We start from the raw sequence: 22222 nt of genomic DNA on the forward strand, positions 1-22222 counted from the left end.
ATTGCATTGGTTTAGTGTTTAGTCATATGGCACCACAGAACTGCAAAAAAGGCTGGACCACTGTATCTGTGAGCTCTAAGAATAACTGTGCAACTTCCCAGGCTACCTTAAACCTTAGTGGCCTATAAAAAGTTAAGCATCTACTGTCACCCTCAGGGTTCCACAGATTGACGGGATGACTTAGCCTGGACTGCTCAGAGCAGCTCTCCTTCAGTTATAAGCCTCGCTGAGGTTAATTTTCACTTTAAGTTGGGCTCAGATCCACTCCTCACAAGTTAAGGCTGAGATGCAGGCTGAAGCCATCGGTTACCTGAAGCCATCGGTTACCTGAAGCAACATTTTCCTAAGATGAGGACCCTCTTACTTCTCATCTTCCTCTCACTTCTTATCTTCATTACATTTACAAGATCCTATTTCCAAATAAGATCATATTTTGAAGTTCCAAGTGGATGTGAATTTTTGGGACATATGTGTTTCTAGATGAGGGCAAGTCCAGCAAGGCAAATACATATCACATCTGGTTGCATCTCACTGACAAGAGCAAGTCACACAGCCAAACACCATATTCAGGTGCAGGCAAGTACATTCCACTTCTAATGGGAAGAACTGCAGTATCACAAAGGGCAGAGTGTGTGACGAGGGTGGGGTGAACAATTGGGGCCAATAATCCAATTTACAACAAAAGCATGGATTGTTGTGGGCCCAGGAGAGACTGGTTAGTGATTCCATCTTGTTCCCAGCTGTCCATATTTTCATCTGCATAAATGAATCTATTGAGAAGTATACTCTCATATGGTTTTTGCAATGATTAAATGTTTCTATGTTTAAACTGCTTAGCATTGTGTGTGCCACATAGCAATTAATGTTAACTGTTACATTGTTAAAAAAACCTCCCTTAGCTCTCATTTGCTTCTCATCTATTATTTATGTTTTAAACCTTTTTTTTCTAATGTTCATCACACAAGTAATTTGTATTTTACCTAATTTACATTCAGTCAAAAAATTCTCCTAAAGAATCTTGTTATTTTAAATTTGGAATAAGGGGTCTTAATTATAAGGACAATAACTAATTAGGACATTAGCTATTAAAGAAGTGGGAATAGTGAGCAATAAACAAACTGCACAAGTGCTTAGACCTGGTGGGAAGGAAGTTGCTGTAGGCGAGGGTGTTTGGTGCAGCTCTCAGGAAAGCAGTGGGAGCTGAGCAGGACCATTACCTTTGCAGATCGGAAATGATCCAGCTCAATTTGAAGCAGAAGCTGATTAGACAAGCGTGCATGGCACAGGCCACTGCGTCATAACCCTGGCTGCCCTGTGGGCTGTGGGAGATAAGAACACTATGTTGTGGGACATGTTCTTAGGCAACGTTTGCACTTTCTGTTTGGAGTCTGAGTTAATTTATGCTAACGAGTCATGTTTTATCACTTCCGGGAGGTGATGCCAGAGAAGACACTGCTGTCACATGAAAGCTTTTTATAAAAACTGTTTATTTGGTGCACTCTTATGTTTAGTTTTTATCCCAGAATAATCTCTGAATGATGAGTCACTTTCAACCTACGTGTCAGGCATAGATACAACTAATGTGAAATGATGTTGGTCTGGTTTTTTATTTTTTCTTTTTAAAGAGCCGGTGAACGGTTTTTGCTAAGGTCTCAGGATTTCCTGAGGGTATGGTGAATGCAGAGTGCACAGCTGCACTCCGTGCATGGTTTGATGGAAAGATGCTAACTTGCTAAATGTTGGATGGTCATACCGGGTAAAGTGTGTAGAAAATCCAAACAGTGAAAATGGACTTAGGGAATGACTTTTCATCTACTGGCTGTTGATGATCTTTCCAATTCTGAGAACTTTAGGAAAAAGAAACAGTTTCTACTAGTTGAACAACAACCAATTTGTGGTGCTCTAAGTGTAAACTTTTCTTTTAAGATAGGTATGGTTAGTAAGATGGGTTCCTCAGAGAGCCTGGAGCAAGCATCTATTTGTTCAACAAACTGCTATGTAGCAATAGTAAACAGTTCCAACCTCAGCAATTGAGGATGGTTCAGTAAACAGGAGGTTCTTGCTTGGAGGCAGAAAAGGGCTGCTGAGTTTTAGGAGAAAATGGCCCTGTCCAGAAGAGGACAGAATGGCAAGGGGCCCTCTCAGAAGCTATTGAACATGGGTCATTGGAGAGTCAGGGCTGCCTTTCTCCCACTGGGCTCTGGATGCAGGTGATGACCGTATGGTTCTTAGCCCCTTTCCCAATCCATGGTGTATGCATGTGGACAGATGTGTATGTGCATGTGTGTAGCAGGAGGTGAGGAGGAGATGAGGAGACCAGGCATAACTACACAGGCCTCTCCCAGTCCATAGACTTCACCATGGCACGTGGCAGTCACCGTTGCTTAAGGAGACCCATTTTTTCCCCCAACTGCCTGATTTTCTTCTCATAGAACCTTTACTTATTCAAGAAACAAATGGAGTATAACTAGTTGATCTGGGGGAGCACAGATCCTATGCCAGCCATGCATGATAAAGCACTGAAATCAGTTAAGGAAATCCCATGCATTTTTGGCAATAATTGGTCCAAGAGTTTTCATATAAGTCAAATCTCATATACAATATCAGATTGAAAGATGTAAGAGGAACTCTGAAGAGGATGGTCTCCTTTGCGGTAATGAGGGGAGGGAAGAAAACCTCATGAGGAAGAGCTAGTCAACTTTTCCTTTTCTTCTCACCTGGAAACAAAAGGGCTGCCTGAAGGTTTGGCAACCAATCATGAGAACTAAAGGCCTTCACTAAAGAAGTTAAAAGACAGAAAGAATCAACCGTGGTTAGTCCACCTCAAGACTAATTATGTAAGGAAAATGACCCTCCCTGCAGTAGTAAATGTAATCTATGGTTACTTTCTTTTTCTGACACTTGCACTCAAACAGTTTTATTATTGGTTAGTTTCCTAAATGCTGCAAAACATGGGATTGCTGCTGATTCAGGGAGCAGGTAGCAGTCCTGGGGAGGAGAAGAAAGAGGTGATTCAATTAAAGAGTGCCATTCCCCAACCAACCAAAATCTTAAGATGTTATTCTTCAATTATAGCAGATGATAACAAGAGTGACACCAAATAGGCATAAGTGCCCAGGGCTAAGAGAAGTGAGGCTGTGAATGGATTTAGAGGTAAAGAACCCTAAGGAGACTGAAAGTGACTCTTATTGGCAAAATGTGATGCAAGAGAAGAATCAAACAGACATAAAACATAGGAACCAAGGAAATAAAGAGCGTCCTCACATTTTTAGATGCTTTTCACCATTCTGTGCATCTCAGATTATGAAGCCAGTTACTGAGGATGCCAGGGAGTTCAACAGTCAAAGACCAAGGAGCAGGGAGGCCTTCATTGCAAGAACTCGACATGGACTTCTGAGAATACGCTTTGGCATCCAGGCAGCAGGATTTCTTGGAGTTAGTGATCGAATGCAGAATATCAGGGAGGTAATGGCATGGGAGGAAGGCTGCCTGCCAGTCTTACATACTAACCATGGAATTAAGCTTAATGTATATTATTTTACCTGTGTGTGAACATACATGATATTACAGATGATGTGGTTAAACTAGGTGTAGAACTCAAGTACCTTGAAGGATGTGATGGTTTATGGAAATGGTTGACACACGAATGCCTCACTTGTCCTGCTATTGCTGACTTCAAGCCCAATGGTGCCAGAAGGAAAGGGAACACTCCTTATTGGCCTCCAGCCTAATGTTGCTGGAACTTAGATTTTCAAGTGGACCAGAAGAAAATACTGTTTTTTTTTTTTGTGAAATTTTCTAATTAAGTAGTTGACAACGATGCTCAAATTTTTAAAATGCTATGTGGACAAATTAAACAGAGATGAAACTGCACCTGCTGTCAGGTCACCAATTTACTTATGCAGGAGCTCTCCGCACACATATAACCAAGAATCTAGGCACAAATATATACAAAAAAGAAACAGATTACTTCTCTTAGAAGCCTTGTAGTAAAGCTGTTTTTACTTAAAAAAAATACCCTAAAACAAAACCCAGCAATTTGCACGTGGAGAAAATGATGCATGTAGGGATCTGTTGATAGAGGATTTGACGCAGAATGGTTGTATTGAGCAAGCTCCTAAAAGAGAAAAATAACAAAATATCTGTGATTAGTGGGTAGTAATGGATCCAAAATAAAAAGTAGGACAAGGGAAACATAAAACAGATGAAGACTACTACTACTACTACTATTAAGACTTCCTACTACATAGGAAGAGAAAGTCTTAGTAGTTAAACTACATGACATTATTACCGGTATTTCAGGTAAGAATGAAAAGTAGGTGCCACATTTCCTTTAGACATTTGCATGAAGTCCCCCAGTTAATTTGGTCATGATTTGACTGAGACTAATCTATGGGTGAGTCATAGATGATCAGGGAGGTATTAAACCTGGAAGGGACCCATTATGACTATCAGATTAAAGTCCTTTAAACCCTGATGAAAACTGGGTGAGCTGCATTCACTCTCAATTTTAACAAATACAGTGGGGGGAGCTGATAAAGTATACTTGGTAGCAGTGTTCAGAATAAGTGATGCATAATCACTGCATCTTAATCCTGAATCTTCTGTTGACACAACAAAGCCTATGGAAATCTCTATCATAACTAAAGCAGCCTGGATGGATCTAGGTAGGTCTGGTTCTATAACAGTTATGTGACTACATTTTCTAGTGTTTGTGGCCCCAGTTTAGTTTGAATTAGAGTTTATTATTGGTGTTGTACAAATTGGACAAATTTAGAATGACATATATCCACAATTATAGTATATTATGGACTAGTTTTGAAGTCTAAAAATGGTCTGCGCTCTACCTGCTCTATCCTTCCCTCCCTGATAACCTTGGGCAGTCAATGTTTCCAGCATTTCCCTTTTTCCAGAATGTCATGTGGTTGAAATCATACAATACAAAGCCTCCCCAGATTATCTACTTTCAGTTAGTAATACACATCTGAGGTTGCCTCATGTCGTTTCATGGTTTAGAAGCTCATTTCTTTTGTTTGCTTAATCATGTTCCAATGTCTGGATATATTTCAGTTTATATTTTTATTCCACTATAGAAGGGCATCTTGGTTTTTTCCAAGTTGTATAATTATGTATAAAACTTATATAAACATCTGTATTAGTTAGGGTTATCTAGAGAAAAAGATTCAATATAAAATATATGTATAATTATAGAAAAGAAGTTATAAGGCTTACAGGATCAGAAGCCAAACAATCTCAAGTCTGATACATTAAAAACAGAATAATTCCAGATGAACTTCTTTTCTGGAGAGCCAGAGGATCCAGGAGTAATAAAAGGTCAAAAGCCTGGAAGCCCACTGCAGTCACTGGTGCAAGTCTCTGTTGGAAGGCCAATGAGTCTGTATTGGAAGGATGAAGGAACTAGAGACCAATATCCAAAGTCAATGAATGGCAAAGACCAGAGCTCCTCTAAGACAAGGGAATCACTTCCTTCTTTCTGTTTTTATTTTGCTAAGCTAAAAGCCTATTGGTTCAGGCCACCCCCTTTTGGGGTGGGTCTTCTGCCCTCTGTTTGCCTACATGTCAATTATCCACAGATACACCCAAAATTTACTAATATGCTACTAATTAAATTTTCAAAATTTACTAATAAGTGATTCTTACTTAAATCAAGTTGACATATCACAATTAGTGATTATAACGTGTCTGCAAGTTTTTGAGTTGATATATTTCAACTGTTTTGGAGCTCAGTGGGTGGATTTTACAGTATGAGTATGTTTGGTTTTTTAACCAGCCACCCAACTTTGTTCTTTCCTTTTCTATCTAACTTTGCTGAAAGCTTGTCAATTTTATTTATTTATTTTTGTCTTTTTTCTTTTTATCGGTACCGGGGATTGAACTCACCACTGCCTGCTTGCAAGGCAGGCGCTTATGCCGCTGAGCTAAATCCCCAGCCCCTAATTTATCTTTTCAAAGAACCAGCTTGTGAGTCCACTGATATTCTCTAATCATTTCTTGTTGTCAGTGTCATTTATTTCTGTAGTAGTTTGTATTTCTTATCTTCTTACTTTAGATTTATTTTTTCTGTTTCTACTTTCCTAAAGTACTAGTTTAAGCTGTTGATTTAAAATTTTTTTTCTGTTCTAATTTATGCACTTACTGTTAGCTGTTGCTTTTGCTGAATCCTCCAAATTTTGGTGTGTTGTGGTTTCATGTTCATTTCATTCAAAAAATTTTAAATTTCTCTTGTGATTTTCTCTTTGGCTCATTTTTTAAAGAAGCATTTTGTTTTATCTCCATGTATTTTAGGATTGCTCAGTTATCTTTCTGTTATTAATATCTAGTTTAATTTCATTATAGTATGACAGCACACATTATATGATTATTAGTCTTTTAAATTTGTTAAGGTGTGTCATATGTCCCAGAATGAGATGTATCCTATTTTGGTGAGAATTCTGCATGAGTTTGAGAAGTGTATTCTGCTATTGCTGGATGACGTGTTCTATCCAAGCCCATTATGTCCACTTGATTGACAATGTTGATGAGTTCAACTCACTGATTTTTTGTCTCCTGGATTTGCTCATTTCTAATAGAAGAGTATTAAGGCCTCTAACTACAATAGTGGATTCATCTCTTTCTTCTTGCAGTTCTATCAGTTTTTGCTTGACATATTTTGATGTTGTGTTGTTAGGTGCATACCCATTAAGAATTTTTACGTCTGTTATATATTCTTTGAGATTGACCTCTTTGCCATTGTGTAATTTTAAAATTTTAAAATGAAAAAAAAATGATGATACAGAGCTTCAAAACAAAATAATAGGAGATTAACAAAGGTCAATATATTGTATATTGTTGTCTTCAAAGTAGCTGCTCAAGTTACACGATATAATCTTTTAATCCCTGATAAGCTTGTTGCTTTAAATTCTGCTCTGCTGAAATTAATGAGCTGTTGCTGTCTTCTTTTGATTAGTGCTTACATTGTATATAAATACAGTTGATTTAACTTTTGAGAATTCCCTGGGCCAGCAGTGGTCCATCTATGGCACATGTGCTTCAGTGGGCTGTTTGCATCATTGAAAACACTGAAAGTTCACCATCACTTCCCTAGCCTTTCTTCAGGTCCTATTGAGCAGAGGTCAGTCCCTTCCCTTGTCTATACACTGAGCATGGCTTGGTTTCTCAAACCTACTCTTAGGCATTTCTGGGGACAGATGAAGGAAAGTGACAGAGGAAATTAAGTAGAGTCAAGCTTTGGTATGTGAAGTCTGGCACTATGTGAGAGAAGTGGATAAAGGAAGTAAATAAAGGTGTACTGTTTTGGTTGGCTTTCCTATTGCTGGGCCCAAACACTTAGCATATACAATTTAAGGAAGAAAATAGTTTATTCAGTTCATGATTTCAGTAATTTCAGTCCGTAATCAGCTGGTTCCATTGCTGGGGGTCTGAGGTGAGGTGGAACATTCTTGCGGGCAGGGCCATGGTGAAGCAGGAGAGCAGGGCACAGGGGCGGAGCAGCAGCAAGAGATGCACCATACCCTCCAAAGGCGGGTGCCCAGTGGCCCATCTGTCCTCACTGGGCCTCTCTTCTTAAACGCACATTCAGTTAACCCACTGACTATCATGCTCCTATGATCCAGTCACCACTTCGGGGGGCTCTTACTCCAGTCAAAGTGACAATTAAGATTAACTGGCACAAGAGGGATTTCATTTTTTCACATTGTTTTAAAAAATCAGTGCTTATTGGTTATGTGGATTAGTGGATTTTATCCTGGCAGATTTGTGCGTGCACATAGCACACTTTGGTTGTTTTCATTACAGGGGGATTTCAAATATTGCTGCATATTGCTGTGGTTGCTCCCCTCCTCCTAGCCAGGGAGTAACAGAATTTCAAATAATTGTCTTTATGGTATTATCCCTTTCACAGGTGCTAATATCCTTTTTAAAAAGCTGTTTTGATCTAGTTTTGAAGCCTCAGCTAGAGCCAGTCAGTTATACCGATTAGGTAGGAAATTTAATAAATATCTCAACCACGTCCCTTATGGGGTTCAAATTGTCTGGTCCAAATCCCTTTACCTTGATTCATCAGTGATCAATACTAAATAGCCAGAGGCAGTTCCTATGCCTCAGAATCCACTGAAGTTATTGAAAGTAGCCAATCCTAACCCAGTATAACCTGCTCCACTCATTAGCTGCAAAGGCATTTGCCTTGTGAAAGGGCCAGTGATTCCCTGTGTAGTCCTCTGTGTTTTCAGTGATAGTCAGCACCTGATTTTTCTGGCGTTACCACACTTAAATAATTAGAAACCTATTAAAACAGGGTGCATCACTCCTCTGGGATCACAGCTTTATGCATTTTAGGCTAAAGGTTATCAAAAAGCAAAAACCAAAACCAAAACCAACAGATCACTTTGACTGTAAATATACTGTGGTCTTGCTCTCTGGTGCTGGTCTGGCAGAATTACAGAGTACCAGGGAGGAGTGTGGATGGGACAACTTGCATATGTATGTGTAGATACACAGATACTTCTGCTATGTTTTCATATAACATTTGAAATTAGTATGCTATACAGAGCCAGTCATTGCAATATTGCTATATTAGTAATTTAAAATGTTATATTTTGTGTAGTACCATCATTTATGCCACTATTCTGTCTTTGTCATTTTGAAGGTTTTTCTACCACAGAAATAATTAATTTATTGGCATCTTTGTATAAAATCCCTGTCTGTGAGATTATTTTCTCAGAACAGTTTTTGAATTAAAATTAGATTCAAGTGATATTAATATTTTACTCTCCTTATGCCCTTGGTGAAATCCATATCTATTTTATACTTTTAAAATTGTAACTATGTATTCCACACTGTGTAATATTTAAAAATTAAAGAGAAATTATAGAGACAGAATTTTAAACCTAAAAACAAAACCATATACACATCTTAACGATGTGAGGCGAAATCTGGGAAACATATGTGTAGAACTGTATGCTTAAGACAACTGAAAAAAATCTCTTGAAATGAGACTTTAGTAAATCACATTTTTAATAAACTCCAGAAATTATTATTATATGTACTAAAGTTTATTTTCTTTCACAAATAAGGATATGAGGCTCAGAGAGCTTTAATGTCTTTCTCAAGGATACAAGTCTTGATTTATAAGGTAGATAGTTTGGTGAATTCTATAAAAGTGCTCTGCTAGAAGCTATTTTAGAACATTAATTCTTATAATCTTGTGCTCATTAAAGCCATCTGCTCACCTAACTTGCTATAGTTAAGGTTCAGGAGGCAGTCCATTACAACTTCTTTTAAACTTGAGTTTGCTATTCATCTTATTTTGCCTCATTCCATATACTAAGCTTATTTATTCAGTCACTAGTCAATTTACTGTTTTAAAAAACAGTCCATGCTAGTTGTCCTTTTCCAGTGCTTATTAAGTCTCTACTTTTTAACTTGGAAACTTATTTAGTCCAGTAATTTGGAGGAAACTGAAAAGCAATTGGAGATGAACAGTAGAGATCTCAGGTCTCAAAGTGAAGATCATACATTGAGTTATCTGAGGGGTAGGTCTCATAGCCTTGCTTGAGGGGGTGGAGGAAGATCTAAGTTGGCCAGTACACTTGAATACTTATTAACTGTATTTCTGAAGTGCCATTTCCGGACCTTAATCAGATACTTTCTCTAGGAAATTGATGATAGACAGGGTGTTCTGTTTAGGTATTAATTCACAGAAATGTCCAGGAGTACTTTTACTAGTAAAAAATGTAGGACTTAACTTCTACTGTCAGGTATATTTTGTAAGCATATATGTATACCCTGCATTGAGTTTCACTTTACTTTTAGGGGTGCTGCTACCAAACATTTATGGGACGGTGATGAAAACTAAACAGAATGCAGAAGGCTGTATGGTCAGGGATCAGATGACTTGGCTTCTCCACCTCAGTCCCACTCCTGTCAGATCTATGATCCAAATCTAGAGAAGCAGAAGAAACTTGAATGCATCATTTTGACATGAAATTGGCTTCCAAATTTTCTTTTCTTAGTTCTAATTCCAGACCTTTAGAGATTTTACCACACTTGTTGTACCTTTTTCTTTTGCCTTTTACTCCTGAGATTCTACCATATTGTGGAAGTCAAAGAGAAATTTAAGGTAAGTACCAGTCCTAAAGATTTCTTCTTACAATTACAATTTTTTATGCAAATACAAATATTTAGATTTTGCAATGGTTATTTTGAAATGAAAAATTCCCTACTATTAATAGAGTTGTAATGCCAGTGGGTAAAATTTTATTCTACATGCCAGAAAATACACAAACAAGAAATAGGTTTATGTGAACATTTCTATAAAGTTACTTTTTAGAGAGATATCAATTATATGATAAGCTCTTCTCAGATCTAAGGAAAAACTCGGTAAAATGATTGCCTACAAAATGATTGCTTCATTAATGTTTATTACTTTAGCTAAATATTTGTTTGGGCCACGTTAATGATCCTAAAAATTTTCTATAATCTATATATTCTACTAACATATTGGGATCACTTATGAGTATACCATGTCTTATAGTGGAGGACATATTCTTACATCATAAAGGTGTAATAATCAGAGCATGTAAGCTACTTTATAAAGATGCCCAGTGAAATGATCTACCTTATACTAATTTCCTTCATAGTCATTGTAATGATTGTCTTTACCATGTTCTTTTTAGGGTACCCTAGTGAGCAGAGCAGTAAAAAGCTTAAATTTTGGAAAATTTTATTTGTCACTTTTTGTAAGCCTTGGCTTTGATAACTTCAGTTTTCCACATTGGTTGCTCCAGTTTCTTTCAGGACATAATTACACCCAAGCTATTTCACCTCCATTTTCTTTACTCTGTTTAGGGAAAAAAATTTTTACCAAAATGAAATTTAAAACAACTGAGAGATATCAATTTTGGGGAAGACATTATGACACTGTTTGGTAAGGGAATAAAAATCTCAGTTTAATTAAGTCCATATACATTTTTCCTTCATTTGAAAGAGAAAATAATTTCATATCATAAAGGAAAATAAATGTAACTCTAAGAATGATCTGTCCCCTCCCCCCCAGGGTGGTTCAATCATCATTTTTAGAATGTGTCTGATCTTTGGTGTTTTTCCAAAGCGTGAGATAAAGTGAATATTGTTAAAGATCATCTTATTAAATGAGTAGATGATTCCCTGTCAGCCTTCAGTGTAGTGCAATAAATGTTTGTTGGTGGTGTCTGCTTGCATATGAAGCATAAAGATGAGAGAGATATAATGTTTTAATTCTGAAGGAAAAATCACTGTAAGAATATAAGCAATAATAAAAATATTCAGAGTTTATGCTAGGTTGAATAGCTATTAGGTACTATTTAGTACATAGTTGGACTTACCACACTAGTTGCTGTGGCTATGGGGAAGAATAAGACTCTGTCTTTGCCTTTAGGGAGCTTGAAGTCTACTTATGGGGAGAAGAAAGGGACACAGAGAGAGGGAGGGACAGAGAGAGAATTAGATGCAGAAATCAATAAGTACCTAATTGCAAATCACAAAAGGGCTATGAATCAATAGTCAGGGTACCGTGTTATAATAGACTGAGTTAGACTGTGGGATGTGTAAGCTGACATGAAGGATAGTGCAGTCATGGTCCCAGCACATACAGATGGTTATACTGCCACGGTTACAGAGGTGCAGGTGAAAGTGGAAAAGCCATAATGGGTAGAACAGTACAGAACCTCAAAACAGGTGACACTGAGACATCACCTCCCTGTGGTAGAAAAGGCGAGGAAACAGCTTCAGAGAGCAAAGGAGAGAGCCCCATAGAGGACTCTTGACCTTTGTCGTGAAGGGTCATTAGCCCTGAAGTGACCTGCTGACAAGCTGGGGAGGTAAATGCTGCCGCCTCCCTCCCTCCTCTTCCTTCCTTTCCTTCCAACAAGGCTTCCTATTGACTGAGCCTACAAGGAAGCCAGCATGCAATGCATGAAGGCCAGCCAGGCTGGGGTCTTGACCACTGACATGCTTATCACTTCTGGAATGTATTCTTTTTTGTTTGTCTGTTTGTTCTGGAAAACTTTCCCATTTCAACTAACATTTCTTGAAACATAGTAAAAGATTAAAAGTACTATTTGTCCAAATCTCCAGGTCCAGTTCGAGAATTTATTACAGAATTAAAATTGTTGAGGAAAATTATCACCTTATGAAAATATTTAGAATATACTATCATAAATAGGAATAAATTCTAATGAGGGCTTTAGTTTTTTAATGGGGTATATTATTTTTTATATTGCATATGTTAATATTTTTAATAGCCAATAAAATTTTTGGCAAGATTACACACAAAACAAAAGACGAGCAATCAAACAAAGGAAATTATAATTTATAGAAATTATTCAAATAATTTATGATGTTAGATATATTTGAACTATTAACTAAAAACTACAATGCAGTTGCAGTATCTCATTAATCATTGTTACATGAGTACCAAAAGGAAGAAGAAAATAAAATAAAAGTAGCAGCAATTTTATTGAATGTGGGAATTTACAAGTCAAAACTTTGGATTGTTAGTGACCAAGTCTATTTCAATAGGAGTTAAATACTAAATTTATCATAAAACCAGAAAATATAGAAATGGCTCCAGGAACCTGATCCAAAAACACTCAGACGATATTGACAGATTGTGTTGGTGCTCCTTTCTTTACACTCTAGCTTCTGTCTTTTCTCTTTCCTTGGCTCATTTTTCTCAACATTTAACTCTTACTGACATGATACCAGCAGGCCAGTGCTAGGAGTTTAGTGCCACTCTCGGGGAAGGAAGCAGCTTCTTTCTAGAAGAGACAAAGGAAATTCCCAACAAAACTCCTCTTAATAAGAATAAATTTAACATCTCCAAAGTGTCTACACTTGTAAAGTATTTGTAAGTTGAGTGAATGTTGTATGTAAAGCTTGAATGCTGTGGCAGAGCCTAGGCAGATGGTAGCTCAAAAGGAAGAAAGTCAGGAGGCTGTGTGCTCTGGGAAGGAAGGCACTGGATTTTGTCATGTCCCAGAGTTGTCTGAGGTGCCTATAAAAGTCTTAAAAATGTCTAGGCTTGGGTATAACATTTAGGAGAGGCTATGGTTAGAATCACGGGAGTTCCCTGCAGACATTAAATCCTCTTTGTTCAGGTCAAAGAAATTCCAGCTTCTCAGAGTTACAGATCCAGATTGTGTAACCAGAAAGGGCTCAGAGGTGACTGTGCCCTGGAGGCAAGTTGGATCAATTTTTCTCCTGGGACTGTTGTGCCAAAACAGGGTTGTGTTCTTTTATTGTTTTCTCTGGAAATACTTGCCTGGAGCTTGGGTTGTTCTTTTTCTCATTGCTATTTTTATCTATTTGATGGTTTTTCTAAACTCTCCATTTATTTCAAACTAGTGCTTCAAAAAAAATCCATGCCAGTATCATTTCTAAGTGTTATGTGAGGTCAGCAGAGTGAACATTACAAAAAAGCAGTGGAGCAGATTAGAACAGTTTCTTCTGAGATCAGATTCAGGACATACTTGCAGGGCAGTTGTTTTTGAGAAGTATGTGCTCTCTAGAGGACCCCCTAACAGCAATGAGGAGAATCCTGGGCAGAGAATGTGACCTGGCTATAGATGAGTGTTGTGTTATGTTTAGAATGTAAACTATTGATTGTGAGGAATTCTTTGTAGATTCTGGATATCTTTTAGTTTAATGTGATGCTTAAGTAGTGGTAAACAGTAATGCCTTCCTCTCAGAATGATATGTGCTTAGGTGATATAAGAAGAAATTTATTCCTAAAAGGGTCAAATGAGAGCAGATTATATTTAGCAACAATGAATCTATTAATTTTTATTGCTAGTGTAGCAAATCATCACAGACTTAACACAAATTTATCATCTCACAGTTATGTAAATCAGCAGTTTTGGTTGGCAAGGCTGGTTTCTGTGCTCTAAGGTTCATAAGACCAAAATGGCACAGGTTGGGGGGAGATTAGAAGTCTTAATCTGAGAAAAGTTGACAGCTCAAGCCTGAAGCAAATACTCTTCCTCCTTCTGGTGGAAGCTGGGTTTCCCCAGCCAGGCTGGCTCTTGAGAGAACTCTAGTGCTTGTTCCCTCCCTCTCTGGTTTCCTAATGGTGAACTCTGGCTCTTCTCTGGTCACGAGTATTTGGAAAGAAGGCTCACCCTCTTGAGTACTTTCAGGGCTTGCCCAGTGGAGAGGTGTAGGCACCTTTGCCTGGATATTTGGGCTCCATAATATAGCCTTCTCCTTAGGGTCTTGTAACCCACCGCATTGAAATAGAGATAAGGGGTGATGTCATGGGTAGCTCTGGAAACAAAGGAACACTGAGGTAGGAAATTAGGTGATCTGGATTCTTGTCCCAAAGTTTTAAGTAATTAGAAATTTTACCTTTATAATTTTTTTCATAAAGTGAAATGGTGGCATTCTAGAATCCTGTAGTTCTGTGAATGATTATTGCCATGAAATATCTAGATGATTTGAAATATGGAAGCTGGGAATAACCATTGTATAATGTTGAAGTTCAAATTCTGTTTTGCCTTCCTAGGGAATGTAGAGAGCTTCATAACTTTCAATGCTGTGGTGTTTGTATTGCTGTATGTAACCATTCACTCATTTTAGCATAAAAGAAAGACTTCACAAAACTTCTTGGACAGGATCAAAGTTCAACTCAGGCAATCTCAAAGAGTGGCTATTAATTTACTTTCTATTTTTAACTACACTTCATTTCAGAGAATAATGTTTTCCTCTACATTTGAGTGGGGTTATAGAAACAGAATTTAGTAATGAAAACACACTTCTCAAAAGCCTTGCCTAACTGTAATGAGTACCTACCCTACAGAGTTTGCTTAAATTCAAAATGTGGAACTCTGAGGATGTAAAATTTTCATCTGTTGTTAATTATTGCTGTATGTATTCAATTTTCTGAAGTCAGATGGTTTGTGTTAGGGCACTGCATTTTCAAGTCCAGTAAATATTTGTATGCACAGCCCCCAAATGTGTGCAATAAACAGAATGATTTTCAACTTCCTGTAAATTAACTTTATTTTGAATTTGAAAATGCTTGAGGAGGAAGAAAACATCTAGGCAAAACATTGAGGTTACATTTGTACTCACTTTCCTTAGGATTTACCTTAGTGAAGATGACAATATTGCATATGAGGTCAGTATATGAAACTAGAGTCTTTGTTTGGGTAAAATTTTCATCAGTTTTGGGCAACTTGCTAATTAGAATGTGAGAAATATATCTAGAAGTGAGTCCAGCTCAACTGTATTAGTTCGGCAGGCCATTGTATCTTAATGAAAAATGAACAAAATATGTAATTTTTGACATCTAAGATATTTTATCTCTAGTTATGAATTTCTTTGGAAAATTTATTAAATTTTTGGGATGATATATATTGTATTAAATTGGGAGCTCTCAACAGACCCAAATGTATAATGCGTAGTTATCTATCTTCTATTTTTTTGTTATTCTAACTCTTCTCAAATCTTTTAAAAAACATCACTATTAGGTGGGTCTCATAGATTTTAAGGAAAATCTAGGGGAAAGCTATGATTTTTAGGGAATTAGAAAATGCAAGTATTTAAAAAAATTAAAGAAATTGTCATTAAGTAAGAGTTTAATATAAATAGGAGCGAATTCCAAGAGCAGAGAAATGAGGAAGAACCAGTCATTTACTATAGCAATGGGAACAAAAATAGAAAATGAAAAGCTTTTTATGCCTTCAAGTAGTATTGAGAGCAATGTGGTCAGTAAGAAGATTAGGTCTGAACGAGTTTCATTGGATACATCAGGTCTCAGCTGAAACTTTTAGCTGGAGCCTCCGAAGACCTAAGCTTGTGAGGGATGAGGAAGTGATGGATACAGGAAGTGTGTCAGAACCTAGGGAACTGATTAGAATGTAAAGCAGAGTGAAAATGTGTGGATCGAGTGGTACACTTACTGGTGAGGGTTGGAGGGAAGAATGAAAAGTAGCTTTGGGCAAGTGCCTATGGAAAAGGCCATTTTATTAGGGCCTTGAAAGATGAATTGTAAATGATTAACGTAAGTAAATTAAAAACAGTAACAGTGACAGAAACTAAACTTTGAACATGTCAAGCAGGTAAGCTCTTTTATATGTATTATCTCTTAAGTCTTTCAAAATCTTCATGAGGTTATCAGTATTTTTTTTTTTTTATTTGTACCAGGGATTATACTCATGACCTTACACTTGCCAGGCAGGCACTTGTGCCACTGAGCTAAACCCCTGGCCCTCAAATCTTCATGAAGTACATATAAATTGTCCCCATTTCAAAAGACGAATTGGGGTAAGTGTAATATAACCAATATCACACAAATGCATTTAAATTCAGGTGTTTTATTTTAAGGTTATTATCCTACCAAGAGAGAAAAGCAGTCTAAAAGAAGGAGACAGAAGCAAGGAGTTACATGAACATTCATGGAGAAAAGTCTTTGTATGGCCTAAGCAGAGGGCATTTAGGGCAGTAATGGAAGAAAAAGCTAAAAATGAAGTTAGAAGGTGCTGGGGATGTGGCTCAGCGGTAGACCGTATGCTTAGCATGTATTAGCTTGGGGCTAGAGCTAGATGACAGAGCCCTGTCTTTCATTCCAAGGATTATTTTTTTTCTAGGCAGGGTAGAGACATTGTGAGTTTTGCTTTAGGAGGGTATTGAGTGTCAGATTTAGGTTTGAAAGGAATTTGAAAAGTGCATTTAAGAACAGAGAGTTTGGAGGAAAGGTAGCATTTACGAAAATACAGTAGCCCATACATTTGGTGATGGGGGAGAAAGCCAAATCAAGGATAGTGGGAATGTAGAAGGCATTTATAGGAGACATTGAAGACAGTGGGACTGGCTGAATATTGTAACTACATGCAGAGAGGAATGAGGGAGAGAGTTTTAGACTCTGTACTGTTTGGCATATAGTTGGCCATTGACACAAGGGTGACAGGAACAAGAACCTGGGAGAAAGCTGCTATGTGAGGCTTGAAGCATAGTAATTTTGGAACAAATATCCAGATAGAGATGCCCATTGGGAATTTGGACAGGGTGAAAAATTCAGTGGACTCAATATAGATGTGAGACTTGAAACCATGGGAAAAATGTGGACGAATGCAAGGAAGACCAAGATCCTTTAAAGGAACAGGGTAAAACAAGAAGAAAAGGGGAAAACTTATAAGAGCCAACCAGATGCTTTCATGCCACAGCAGGAAAGACCTTTCCCACTTCATTCTGAGTTCACCAATACCTGTGAGCAGTGACAACGTGTTGGTTGATCCCTTGGCTGCAGTTGTGCTTTGTGTGCAATGGGAACGCTACAGGTCCTTGTGGGATTGAGTGGCATGTGTCTCTGCTGGGGAACCAACAACACAGTGGGCTTTCTGGAGAGATCCATACTCTTCTGTGTCCGCTGAGGCTTGGCCCCTTCAATAGGTAACGTTTTGGTGGCACAGAAAAGGGCAAATTACCCACATGGCAAATTCCGTATTTTTCTTATATTTTGGAATATTTTATTTTGTGTGTGTGTGTGTAACGGTAGGGATTAACAAGCCTGGGAGAACAAGCAAATCAAGACAGAAAGTGTAAACATGACTGATTATAGCTCCTGATTTTAGAAAAAGAAACACATAAAGGACATGGAAAGGCAGGTGGAGAGATGGATACAATGGATTTAGAGTGGACCAGTGGCTGAGAAGGTCATTCTGTTTCTTTAGGTATAAATTGGAGACTGTGTTGTTATTTTCAATAAGTTTACTTGAGAATTGTACTGTGTGTGTAAGATCCCTGGGGGAGTATGTACAGAAAAACTTGGCAATGATGCTTTTAAAATGGCCTTCCTGTTGCTGGAAATCATTATAGATGTATTTGGGTTAGAGAGCTCCCAACGATATGGTAAACAGCTTTTCAATGTGATATTTCTAAATTTAATGAGCAATTAGGGAGGTCTGAAACAATCCACCAGGCTCCTGTAGCTCCAGACCCCATGGAGAGTTAAGCTGATGGGTAGAATGGAATATTACTTAACCTCAGGATAAGGGTTGAAGGGTTGGATTTGGGAAATGTGTTGAGTGTTGCATCATGGGAGACAAGGGCAGAGAATAGATCTGTGTTTCATTTTCTGTTTTCTGCTCATGATGGTTTGATAACAGTATGGCATAAATCCAAGTATTGCAGACACTGGCTGTGATGGACTTTCAGTCATTTTTTTCCCAAGGCAAGTGACAATGTCATTGATTAGGAGCAGTTCATTTATGGTTAGGATTGTCAGATAAAACACAAGATGCCCAGTTCAATTTGAACTTCAGGAAAATACCAAAAATTTTATTTTAGTATAAATTAAATTTGCAGTATGTAACATTAAGTCATTCTTATACATTCTTACCTAAAGTTCAGATTTAGCTGTTTTTCTTTGCTAAATCTGACCATGCTAGTTTAGACAGAATCTCGTGGCTGAGAAGTTGCTTCTCTTTTTCCTTAGTAAAAGTCAGGATCCGATTAAGAGTGACAGGAAAACTAATTTCACTTTAAGCATCTGGATGGACCTTGGAAAACTTCTGTGTGCCAGGTGGTAGTGGTGAGAACTGTGAATAAGAGCTGGCAGGTTTGAAGATGCTCACGATACTCCTGGCTTGACTTCTGTAGCCAGTAAGATTGTGATAGAATATAACTAATCAAACTTATCATTGTAATATTTTTAAGTATAATACTGGCAGTAGGTAGATACACAATGTTGTACAACCAGCATCACTTTCCATTCCATTTTCCTACCTCCCCAAACAGACACTCTGTGCTAATTAAGTCATGATTCCTCTCTCTCTTCCCCTTGTGACTCTGACAGCCACCACTCTGTATTCTGTCTCTGTGAATTTGACTACTCTGTGTACCTCCTATGAGGGAAATTGCACAATATTTGTCATTTTATGTCTGTTTTTTTGGTTTGTTTTACTTAGTGTAATGTTTTCAAGGTGTATTCATATTGTAGAAAGTGCCAGGATTTTATTCCTTTTTTGAGGCTGAATAATTCAATTGCATGTGTATGCCATATTTTGTCTATTTGTTCATCTGCCCATGATCATTTAGGTCATACAGTGTTTTAACAACTGTGAATGATGCTGCTATGAACTTTGATGTATTAATATTGTGACATTTCTGGACCACATGGTAATTCTGTTTTATTTTATTTATTACTTTGAATATAATGTGTTTTTTCTTTTGTACAAATCCATTTTACTCAAGGATAAAAAGAAAGAAAAAAGAAGAAGGAGAAGAAGAGGAGGAGAAGAGAAGAATAAGAAATGAAGAAGAAGAAGAAGAAGAAGAAGAAGAAGAAGAAGAAGAAGAAGAAGAAGAAGAAGAAATTATAACAATTTCAAAACCTGACAATCTATCTTTTATTTTTTTCAAGAAATATTGTGTTGTCTTCTATATCAGCTATTTCATTTTGGAAGCCCTTCAGCAGTGCACAAGCATTCCAGTGTTTCTATGTCCTCCTCACCAATTGTTGTTTTCTATTTTCTTGATAATAGCGATCCTTATGGGTGTGGGGTGGGGCATGATTTGTAAGGATGATTTGTTATTTCTGCTGCTTGTTTAAACAAGACTATTTCTTTTTTTTTCTGACTCTGGAACCACAGTGGACTTTAGGAATGATATAAAACCATCTACTGCATGTCTATAAGATTAGATTATGGACTTCTCAGTGGAGCTTTTCAATTGACTCTGAAGGGATTGTCATAAAGAAGAGTTCTAGGAAAGTTCTAAACAATGTCAGCATTGTTGGACTAAGCGCACACTCCTTTTGTCTCTACTGGATTCAGTGTGATTTTATGCAAGTTCTGGTTTGCTTGCTGCAACGTGTACTCAAACACATGAAATGTGATTTTGTAATCACATCTCATGGTTTTATACTAAGGAGTCTGAATAGATGTTTGGACTCTAGACCTAGTGTTTTCCTAGGTCCTGGATTAGTTCCAAAGGTATTATGAATTTGTTGGCAATATCAGAGACAAGAGTGAGCTGAATTCAAGTTTGGGACAGAATTTGTTTCCTCTCACATTTAATTATTAACTGACTTTCAGAAAATAGATGGTGGCTGTTCCTATGGCAACAGAAGCCTTAGAGCAAAAAAAAATATTCAACAGCCTGACATTTTTAGCCAATTCCATACTGAGCCAAATGCTGGTTGGAAAGAACCAAGAATCAGGGCCAAATATACTGTTTCTGGCAGCAGATTTTCCTTTTTAGCTCCTCGTTCTTCATTGTTCCTCAAAAGAAATCATTCTAGTGCAATCCTGTAGATCTTGGCTCCCCGGTCCCCTTCCCCAAAGTCTTGGTGTATGTGTATGTCTTCCTACATGTATTCCTCTTCCATCTGTCTAACTCGTCTCTGTCTAACTCTAGATTTATGTTCCTCATAGTTGTCAGTGAATCATGGAAAATATACTTTTAGCTCAAAAGTGAAAAATGCCATTGGAATAAAAAGATTCAATTATTAAATGTCCATTGAGCAGGGTGTTTTCTATTGCTTGTTAGACAGAAGTCACATTTCCTGGTTGTTCTTTGCTTATTAGCTACATTTAAAGATGTTTTTCCTAAGTGAACACTCATGATTCTGTTTGCTTCATTTTCATTGGTACTAATGGTGTTTTGCATCATTTATTTGGAAGTGCACAATTTGAGCAGCCTCCTTGCAGATTCCTCAGTTGGAAATGTCATGTTATTTTTACTACAATCAGTCCTACTGAATACATTCAATGTTATTTACATTACATGTGAAGTTGGACACCTGGTTTGCTTTCTGTTTTAAAGGTCATATGCACACAATAATAAGAACTGAATGTTCAGCATGCGTGGACCCTTGTCAGAATTGATCTGGTGTATCAGAGTATGAAGGAAAACCAACAGGCATTTTTTAATTACTCATACATGGTGGTCAACAGCATTAATTAATCTAGGAATACTAATTCTCCAGCATCTACAGGGGTAGTATATGAGTTTTTCTTGAGGTCATGCATAAAATAGGATTGAAAAAAATTGTGAATATTTACATTTAAAAAATATTACAATAAAAGTCACATTGCCATTCATTACCCTCAAAATATTCCCCTTCCTTTGAATATACTTATGCCATGTTCTTGCCACTTTCTGAGGTGATTCTGGAAGTCCTCTTCTGTAAGTGTCTTTAGTTGTGCTGTTATAGCTGTTTCAATGTCTTGAATTGAATCAAAACATTTACCGGATTATTTTGACTTTAGGGAAGAGCCAGAAGTCCCATGGTGCCAGATCCAGGGAATGAGGTAAATGACAACATATTGTAATGTTTTAAGACTCTCCTTTTCTGTTGGATGGCACTTAGCAGCTGTATTCACTCTATTGTTTTTATTACACTTCCTAAAGACACTCATGAAAGAGAACTCTAGAAATGCTTCATAAAGTGGCAAAAATGATGGGATCAGTGTACTTGAAGTGAAGGGGAGTATTCTGAAGGGGATTAAAGCAATGTATTTTTTATTGTAAATATTTGTTAAAAATTTGAAGATCCCAAAGGGTCTACCTTCTGCCATCTGAAAAGCCTCTGACACATGTTGTATTTTTTCTGTCCTTGGTCACCCATCACTGAGGGACTAGTTAGCCTGCTTGGACGACTCCAGGCCATGGAGTTACTGGGATGAAAAAACAGATCCCAGTTTTGAAAAACGAATTTTGTTTTTAATGAGAAAACAGATCCTAGTTCTAAAACACAAACTTTATTAAATTTTCCAGACATGTGAACCCTGCATGTGGGTGTACAGTCTCTTTAGGTTCTGCTTGAGTAGATCTTACACACATTAGGGAAGCACATATGATTCAGATTATAAGTGATGACAAGGATCCTGCCTTAACACACTCAGCCTTCCATTGGTCTTGGATTAAGGCTGATTTACTTTTGTTCTAACATTCCCGACCTTGTCTCCAACAGTAAGTTTTCTCAAAGTGTATCTTTTGGGGACTTTTCAGTACTACGTGCATATGCTGATGTGATTTAACTAATGAGATTGTTGGAATTATATCCTTGATGCTTTATGGATACTTGATGGAAAATGAGTGAAAACAGGCCCTCCTATCTTCTTTTGGTCTCTTGTAATATATGTATTACTGCCTCAGGCACTGTTAGACATTTCACCCAAGGCTCTGACAAGATGGCACCTAGATCCTCACTGCTGACTTATGA

General features: G+C 37.4%; 1 long non-coding RNA gene across 1 annotated transcript in view; it reads left to right on the plus strand.

Annotated features, from left to right (window-relative positions):
* The window catches only part of LOC134477998 (uncharacterized), a 103075-nt gene extending 82561 nt beyond the window's left edge, over positions 1–20514 (plus strand). The window contains exon 2 of the long non-coding RNA XR_010050336.1: positions 19249–20514. This is a non-coding gene — a long non-coding RNA (uncharacterized LOC134477998). The remainder of the gene's footprint in view (positions 1–19248) is intronic.
* The last annotated feature ends 1708 nt before the right edge of the window (positions 20515–22222 follow it).

This window comes from Cavia porcellus, unplaced genomic scaffold (genome assembly GCF_034190915.1).
Source record: "Cavia porcellus strain 051 isolate PalLab524CR breed Dunkin Hartley unplaced genomic scaffold, mCavPor4.1 scaffold_11, whole genome shotgun sequence".
NCBI lineage: Eukaryota > Metazoa > Chordata > Mammalia > Rodentia > Caviidae > Cavia > Cavia porcellus.